Below are 9,565 nucleotides of genomic sequence, written 5' to 3'. Positions count from 1 at the left end.
AAGTGCCTGCCACAACCCTTGGCTGTTTTTTAGAGACTGGGTCTCGCTCTGGCTCAGACTGGTCTCAAACTTGTGAGCTCAGGCGGTCCACCTGCCTCAAACTCCCTGAGTGCTAGAATTACAGGCGTGAGCCACCATGCCTGGCCTTGGTTATTATTTATTTATTTATTTATTTTGTCATGAATGGATGTTGGATTTTGTTAATGTTTTTTTCTCCATCTATTAATAGGATCATATGGTTTCTATTTAGTCTGTTAATATGATAAATTACCTTGATTATTTATAAATAATGAACATGTCTTGCATTCTTGGGATGAGCCCCACTTGGTCTTGCTTTATTATTCTTTTTGTATATTATTGGATTTTTTTTTTTGAGACAGAGTCCCACTTTGTCACCCTCAGTAGGGTGCTGTGGCATCATAACTCACAGCAACCTCAAACTCTTGGGCACAGGCGATCCTCTTGCCTCAGCCTCCCGAGTAGCTGGGACTACAGGTGCCCACCACAACATCTGGCTATTTTTAGAGATGGGGGTCTCCCTCTAGCTCAGCCTAGTCTTGAACCCATGAGCTTAGGCAATCCACCCTCTTTGGCCTCCCAGACAGCTGGTGTTAGCCACTGTGCCTGGCTTTATTCTATTAGAGAATATACTATATATATATATTTTTTTTTTTTTTAAAAAACAGTTGAATCAGTATTTTGTTTTATTTTTTATTAGATAATAACTGTGTACATTACTGCATTTATGGGGTACAATATGCTGATTTTATATACCATTGGAATGTTTACATCAAACTGGTTACCATAGTGTTTACCTCACTTACTTAATTGTTGTTTAGACATTTATACTGTACTATTAATATATTTGATATGTACTCTTGCGATATGCACAGTAGGTGAGGTCCCACCAATTACCCTCCCGCCACCTGTCCACCCACCTCCCCTCTCCTCACTCTCCTCTTCTCTCCTTCTTTCTGGGCTATAATTGTGTTATATCTTTCATATGAAAGTGTGGGTGATTATATATTGATTTCATAATAGTATTGAGTACATTGGATATTTTTTCCTATTCTTTTTTTTTTTTTTTTTGAGATAAAGTCTCACTTTGTCATCCTCAGTAGAGTGCCATGGCATCACATCTCATAGCAACCTCCAACTCTTGGGCTTAAGCAATTCTCTTGCCTCAGCCTCCCAAGTAGCTGGGACTACAGATGCCTGCCACAACGCCCAGCTATTTTTTTGTTGCAGTTTGGCTGGGGTCGAATTCGAACCCGCCACTCTCAGTATATGAGGCCAGTGCCCTATTCAATGAGCCACAGGTGCCGCCCTTTTTCCTCCATTCTTGAGATACTTTACTGAGAAGAATATGATCCAGCTCCATCCAGGTAAACACAAAATAGGTAAAGTCTCTGTCTGAACTACCATATTTTAATAAACTTTGTTTTATCCTCACTACAGGGCTTGGAAGAGTCAGAAGAATTCCAAGAGAGATGATCAGACACACACCTCATTCCAGTCACAGAAGGGCATAGAACAGTGGGGACTAAGTGACCCTGCAACTGTGGGTGTGCTAACTAGGCACTTGAAGCCATGTCCAAGGCAAAGATGTGCTTTTATTCTTTAAGAGGACCATCTAGATTCTAGATTCAGAAAAGTCCTATTAGCAGCCCTGAGATTACACCCTATTAACTCTGCGGAGGGAGGGAGGGAAAGGAAACCACAGACCTAGAGATGGGCCAAGACGACCACTTTGTGCCTTGGGTTCTTCTAGGGGGCTAATTGCTGCTATCTGGGCTACGCTTTACTGGTGGAACTGAATTATGGCAAAGCCAGAAGAAGCACAAAGTGTAAGTGTGGTCCCTAGCATCTCAAAAGCATATCTTGAAAATGTAAATGAACAGATTCCATATGCAGACTAGAGGTGATTCACACTTAAAACATTTAAATATAAATTAATCTATAACTTAAGTTACAACCAAAAGAAAAACCAAAAAGACACTCAGCAATTGAACGCTGAACACATTACACAGAACACCCCAGACACGAGGCCATTAAAGCGATGCCATTTTTATTGTGCCAACTTCACATTCATCATGTGCTAGTCTGGTTGGCTTTGCTGTACTGTGCCGTGTCACGCCATCTGGCACTGCACTCCAGCCTGGGGCACGTCATCGTCCTCCTCGTAGGCCTCCCCATGCTGGCGCCAGTTATCTTCACTGGGGTTAAACTCCTTCAACTCCACCTGATCCATGTCATCTGTAATCGTCACTTTCTGTCGAGGAGGGAGCAAAGCTTCCAATTGAGGAAGCTTTTCTTCGGAAAGCCAGGGTTTTTCAGGAAAGATGACTACAAAATGTATGATCAGGTTGCCTTTTTCCAGGGGTGTTTTGAAAATGGGCATTCCTTCGTTTCGCACAAATTTCAGGTCCCCGGGCTTTATCACCTCACCTGATTTGGATGTAATGACAAGATTTCGATCATCCAGGGTTTTTATTGTCTTCTTGAAGCCACAAAGAGCTTCAGAAAGTTGAACTTTCATTTTCATGATTAGGTCATGGCCTTGTCTCTGAAAGACATTATGTTCCTTCTGATCAAGCACAATTATGACATCACCAGGCTCCAGATCAGGGTCCTGATCTCCTTCTCCATGAAACACTATCTTTCGCCCATCTTTCATGCCTTTTTCAACATGTACCTCGATAATCTTCTTCTCACGGACCACTTTGGTGCCATTGCAGCTTTCACAGCGGTCCATGGGGTTGATGCGCTCTCCCAGGCCCTTGCACTCACCACACACAGTCTGGATCTGCTGCACCATGCCTGGCCCGATTGGTTGGATGTGTGTTTGCATCCCTCGCCCCTTGCATATTGGGCACTTTTCTATCGATCCCTTCTTCCCACCAATGCCTTCACATTTCTCACAGATCACGTTTTTCTGGAGGGCCAATTTCTTTGTAACTCCATTATACAAGTCTTCGAGAGTTACGGACAACTGATGAACAACATTCTTGCCTCTTCGCTCTCTGGGCATCTGTGCTCCAGCACCAAAGAACATGTCGAATACATCCATGGTTGAAGAGAAGTTGGGGCCACCTGTACTTCCTTCTTTAATTGCCTGTTGTCTACCCTGGTCTTAAATGTCCTTTTCTTTAGATCGGAAACACTTCATATGCCTGAGATAGGAGTTTGAACTTTCTCACCTTCATCCAGGTTCTTGTCCGGGTGGTACTTGAGTGCCAGCTTCCTACAGGGTTTACTGATCTCAGGGGAGGCGCTGGGCTTCACCCCCAGGACGTCATAATACTGGGTCTTGTTCGTCATCCCCACTCTGAGGGGCGGGGGCGGGGCTAGCGGAGGGGCGGGGCTAGCGGAGGGCGGGGCGGGGCGGGCGAGGACGTTTAGTGCGCCTCTGACGCCCCCTGGCTCACACCACGCCGCCCGCCGGTTTCACGCTCGGAAGCCACCTGGGCTGCCTCCCGCTCGCCCCCGCCATGCCGACCTCCGCGTCCGGCACCGCCTCACTTCTTTGATACGTATTTCGTTAAGCATTTTTGCATCAATGTTCATGAGAGGTTATCTGTATTTTTTTTTTCTTGTAAAGTTTTTGTCCACATCTGGTATTAGGGTAATGTTGGCCTCATAAAATGAGTTGGGAAGTGTTTCATTCTCTTCTATTTTCTCAGGGAGTTTATAGGATGTCGGTATCATGTCTTACCCAAATGTCGGGTAGAATCATCTTAATTATCAAATGAATGGACATAGAGTTGTTTGTTTCCTAAAGTGGGACTTAGGTTATTGATTTTAGACCTTTCTTCACTTCTATTACATGCATTTAATACCGTGATTTTCCCTGTAAGCAGTGATTTCACTTCATCTCCTAATATTTGATAAAATGGACTTTATTTATTTATTTATTTTTTGTTTATTTTTTTTTTATTGTTGAGGATTCATTGAGGGTACAATAAGCCAGGTTACACTGATTGCAATTGTTAGGTAAAGTCCCTCTTGCAATCATGTTATTTATTTATTTATTTATTTATTTGAGAAAGAATTTCACTCTGTTGCCTTGTGTAGAGTGCAATGGCGTCATCATAGCTCGTTGCTCCTGGACTTGAGGGATCCTCTTGCCTCAGCCTTCTAGCTGGGACTACAGGCACCCACCACCATGCCAGGCTGATTTTTTCTATTTTTTGTAGAGACAGGGTCTCACTCATGCTCAGGCTAGTCTTGAACTCCTGACTTCAAGAAATCCTCCTGTTTAATTTTTGTTTAGTTCAAAATGTGTTTTAATTTCTATACTTTTTCATTGACCTATGGGTTACTTAGAAGTGTGTTATTTAATTTTCAAATATCTGGAAACTTTGCGGCTATCACTCTGTTACTGATTTCTAGTTTCAGTCTGAGAATACATTTTGTATGATTTTTATACCTTTACATGCATTTAATGTGTTTTATCACCCCAACTGTAATCTATTTTGATGAAGGTTCCATATTCACTTAAGCAGAATGTCTTCTGTTGCTGTTAAGTGGAGTGTTCTATAAATTTCCATTAGGTCAAGTTGGTAGGTAGTACTGTTTAGGTGAGCTATATTCTAGCTACTTTTATGTCTAGTCTATCACTTACTGAAAGAGGGGTATTTACATCTCTAACTTGTGGATTTTTCTGCTTCTCCTATCAGGTTTACTAGTTTTCTTTCATAGATTTTTACGCTCTGCTGTTAGGTGCATGCATGTTAAGGATGGCATGTGTTTTTGGAGAATTTACTATTTTGTCATTATGTAATGCCTTCTTTATCCTGAATAATCTTTCTTGTCCCAAAGTCTGCTTTGTCTGAAATTAATATGATTAATTTTATTTTGATTAGTGTTTACATAGTGTATCTGTCTTCATTCTTTAAGTCTAACCTAAGTCTTTATATTTAAAGTGAGTTTCTTATGGCTGGGCATGGTGGCTTATGCCTGTAATCCTAGCACTCTGGGAGGCTGAGGTGGGTGGATCCCTTGAGCTCAGGAGTTCTAGACCTGCAAGACTCTTTCTTGAGCAAGAGTGAGACCCTGTCTCTACTAAAAAAAAAAAAAAAAAAAAATAGAAAAACTAGCTGGGCATTGTGCCCGGTGCCTATTGTTCCAGCTACTGGGGAAGTTGAGGTGAGAGGACTTCTTGAGCCCAAGAGTTGAGGTTGCTGTAAGCTATGACATCAGGGCACTATAACCCAGGGCAAAAGAGTGAGACTCTATCTCAAAATAATGGTTACCTATCTATCTATCTATATAATAAAGTAAGTGTCTTATAGACTGTATACTTCAGGGGCTTGATTTGATTTTTAGTCCAATCTGACAACAGCTTATACTCATTGATTAAAATTCAGAGATTATCAGAACAATTATTGATACAGTTGGGTTAAAATCTATAATCTTTGACACTTTTCTATTTCTCATATTTATTCTTATTTTACTATCTTTTTCTACTTTCTCTGGCTTTAATTAGATTTTTTTTTTTTTTTGGAGACAGAGCCTCAAGCTGTTGCCCTGGGTAGAGTGCTGTGGCATCACAGCTCACAGCAACCTCCAACTCCTGGGCTCAAGTGATTGTCCTGCCTCTGCCTCCCAAGTAGCTGGGTCTATAGCTGCCCACCACAACGCCTGGCTATTTTTTGGTTGCAGCTATCATTGTTGTTTGGCAGGCCTGGGCTGGATTTGAACCTGCCAGCTCAGGTGTATGTGGCTGGCACCTTAGCCACTTAAGCCACAGGCATGGAGCCTAGATATTTTTAATGAATACATTTTATCTATTCTTTTTTTCCCTTCATACTCTTCCCCCCTTCTCTACCTGGCCTCTGGTAACTAAAAGTCTACTCTCTACTTTCATGAGATTCACTTTTTTAGCTCGCACAAAGGTGTGAGAATATGTGATATTTGTCTTTCGGTGCTTGACTTTTTTCACTTAACATAATGAAATTTCATTTTATCCACATTTTATCCTCCACTTTTATCCGTTTTGCTGCAAATGACAGGACTTTATTGTTTTTAATGGCTGAATAATATTCCATTATACACACACACACACACACACAATTTTCTTTATCCATTCATTCCTTAATGGGCATTTAGATTGATTCTATGTTGGCTGTTATGAATAGTGCTTCAATATATATGGGAGTGCAGATATCTCTTTGATATATTGATTTCCTTTCTTTGGGATATATGCCCAGAAGTGAAATTGCTGGATCATATGGTAGTTTTATTTTTAGGTTTTTAAGGAAACTCCATACTGTTCTCCATTTGGATGTACTAATTTATATTCCTACCAACAGTGTAAAAGGGTTCTTTCTCACATCTTTGTCAGCATCTGTTATCTCCTGTCTTTTTGATAAAGGCCATTTTAATAGGGGTGACATGATAATGAGTTGTGGTTTTGATTTGCATTTCCCTGATTATGCTGAGCATTTTTTAATATACCTGTTGGCCATTTGTATGTTTTCTTTTGAAAGACATCTGTTCAGATCTATTGCCTATTTTTAATCAGATTGTTTTTTTTCCGCTATTGAGCTATTTGAGTTCCTTATACATTCTGGTTATTAATCCCTTGTCAGATGGATAGTTTACAAATATTTGCACCCATTCTGTGTATTGTCTCTTCACTTCGTTAATTGTTTTCTTCACTATATAGAAGCCTTTTGGCTTGATGTAATTACATTTGTCTATTTTTGCTTTTGTTGCCTGTGTTTTCGAGGTCTTACCACAAAAATCTTTGCCCAGATTATAGAAATAAGGTTCTATAGTCTTTTCCCAATGTTTTCTTCTAGTACTTACATAGGTTCAGGTCTTAGATTTAAGTCTTTAATCCATTTTTATTTGAATTTTGTGTATGACGAGAACTAGGGGTCTAGTTTCATTCTTCTGGATATAGTTATCCAGTTTTTTCAGCACCATTCATTGCAAAGACTGCCCTTTCCCCACTGTATGTTCTTGGCGCCTTTGTCAAAGATGAGTTGGCTGTAAAAGTGCGGATTTATTTCTGGGTTCTCTGTTCTACTGTATTGGTTGGTGTGTCTGTTTTTATGCCAGTACCATACTGTTTGGGTTACTATACCTTTGAGGTTTTTTTTTGACCTTGTAATTTTATTTTTATGACAAGTAATAGTAAATCTTTTGATGAACATGTTTTGCATTTTTTTATTTGAAATTAATATGGGGGTACAAATTTTTAGGTTATATTGTTTTCATTTCCAGAGTTAAGTTCCAGTTGTAAAAGAGCCCCCCAGGGAGTGCGCTATACACCCTCACAATGTGCACATTAGGTGAAATCCCACCTCATGCCTTCCCTCCTTCTGCTAATCGTCCTCCTCCCTCCCCCTTTCCCTATTCTGCCTCCCTCTAGGGGTTACTATAGCTTTGTAATAAATTTTGAAGTCAGGTAGCGTGATGCCTTCAGTTTTGTTCTTTTTGCTCAGGATTACTTTGGGTGGCATTGTCATTTCGACAGAATTAATTCTTCAGTCTATGAACATAAATTATATTTTCATTTTTGTGTGTGTCCTCTCTGTTTCTTTGAACAGCGTTTTATAGTTCCTTGTATAGATTTGTCACTTCTTTGGTTAGATTGTTTCCTAGGTATTTTATTTTTGTGTGTAGCTATTGTAAATAGAATTGCTTTCTTGATTTCTATTTCAGATTGTTTGCTGTTGGTATATATAAATGCTACAAATTTTTATACATTGATTTTGTATCCTAAAACTTTACTGAATTCTTTTATCAATTCTGATAGTTTTTTGGTGGAATCTTTAGGCTTTTCTAAGTTATCTCTTTTTTTGACTCACCATTTATGTTACTTAAAAACTTCTTTTATGGTGCTTGTACTTAGATTTATAATATACATTTTAAAGTAATAATAGTATAATACTATACCACTTAATTTAACATGTAGTATAAATAACTTATAACGAAAGATTCCCAATTCCTCTTTCCCATCTTTTGTGACAGTGGTGTCATTAATTTTATTTTACATATGCTGTAAACACCAAATAAATTATTATGATTATAGCTTTAGACGGTCAAGGTCTTTTAAAGCAAATAAGGTATTGTATTTTACCTCCATTTATTTCTTTGCAGACACTCTTACTTCTCTTATGCAGATTCATCGTTTTTGAAATATTTAGTTTTCCTTCTGCCTGAAGAACTAATTTTAGTATTTCTTATAGGGAAGGTCTATTGGTAATGAAATTCTTCAGTTTTTGTTGGTCTGAGAAAGTCTTTATTACTCCTTTACTTTTAAAAAATTGACTTCAGGGTGGCGCCTGTGGTTCAGTGGGTAGGGCATCGGCCCCATATACCGAGGGTGGTGGGTCTGAACCTGGCCCCGGCCGAACTGCAACAAAAAAAATTGCCAGGCGTTGTTGCAGGCACCTGTAGTCCCAGCTTCTCAGAAGGCTGAGGCAAGAGAATCGCTTGAGCCCAGGAGTTGGAGGTTGCTGTGAGCTGTGATGCCATGACACTCTACCGAGGGCGATAAAAAAATTGACTTCATTTTTTTAGGGCAATTTTAGGTTAACAATATTTTTTTCTTTTTGAGACAGAGTCTCACTCTGTGCCCTGGGTAGAGTGCCATGACATCATCACAATTGGGCTGGTCTTGAACACCTGTGCTAAAGCAATCCACCTGCCTCGGTGCTAGGATTATAGGCATGAGCTACCATGCCCAGCCCTCTTTTTATTTTCTTTATTGTGTCTTTCAAGGCACAAAATTTTTTAAGTTTGATGATGTCCAATTTATATATATGTTTTTCTTTTGTTACTTATGCTTTTGATTGCTCCAAATTTGAGGTTATAAAGATATATCCTCATTTTCTGGAGTTTTATGGTTTTAGCTTTCACATTTAGGTCTTTGATCCATTTTGAGTTAATTTTAATTTCTTTTCTTTCTTTTTTTTTAATTTAAGGAGCTTTATTCTGAGTCAAATTTATTCTGAGTCAGGACCATGGCCTGGGGCCACACCCAAGAAGCCTTAAACAAGTGGACTTGAGGTGGTGGGATTGCAGTTTGGTTTTATACATTTTATTTATTTTGAGACAGTCTCACTTTGTCACCCTCAGTAGAGTGCTGTGGTGTCAGAGCTCACAGTAATCTCAAACTCTTGGGCTCAAGTGATTCTCTTGTCTCAGCCTCCCAAGTAGCTGGGACTACAGGTGTCCACCACAATACCTGGCTATGTTTTAGAGACAGGGTCTCGCTCTTGCTTAGGCTGTGAGCTCAGGCAATCCACCTGCCTCAGCCTCCCGGAGTGCTGGGATTACAGGCATGAGCCACTGCACCCAGCCTCAAGTGATTCTCTTGCCTCAGGCTCCCAAGTGGCTAGGACTACATGCGCTCGCCACAATACCTGTCTGGTTTTAGAGATGGTGTCTTGCACTTGCTCAGGCTGGTCTGGCACTCCATTTTGAGTTAATTTTCTATGTGGTGTGAGGGAGAGGTCCAACTTCATTCTTTTTCATGTGGTTGTGTAATTGTCCTAGAAGCATTTGTTGAAGAGACTATTTTTTACTCATTGAATAGTCTTGGGAACCT

At 39.9% G+C, this 9,565-nt stretch overlaps 1 pseudogene across 1 annotated transcript; it reads right to left on the bottom strand.

Annotated features, from left to right (window-relative positions):
• Nucleotides 1–1,909: 1,909 nt before the first annotated feature.
• LOC128578362 (dnaJ homolog subfamily A member 4-like) lies at nt 1,910–3,321 on the bottom strand (annotated as a pseudogene). The gene has a single exon (XR_008377711.1). The product of XR_008377711.1 is annotated as a dnaJ homolog subfamily A member 4-like (transcript).
• Nucleotides 3,322–9,565: the final 6,244 nt, after the last annotated feature.

The sequence above is a fragment of the Nycticebus coucang genome, chromosome X (assembly GCF_027406575.1).
Source record: "Nycticebus coucang isolate mNycCou1 chromosome X, mNycCou1.pri, whole genome shotgun sequence".
Classification (NCBI taxonomy): Eukaryota; Metazoa; Chordata; class Mammalia; order Primates; family Lorisidae; genus Nycticebus; species Nycticebus coucang.
The sequence above is the reverse complement of the archived record's forward strand: the minus strand, read 5'-3'. Positions and strand labels throughout refer to the sequence as shown.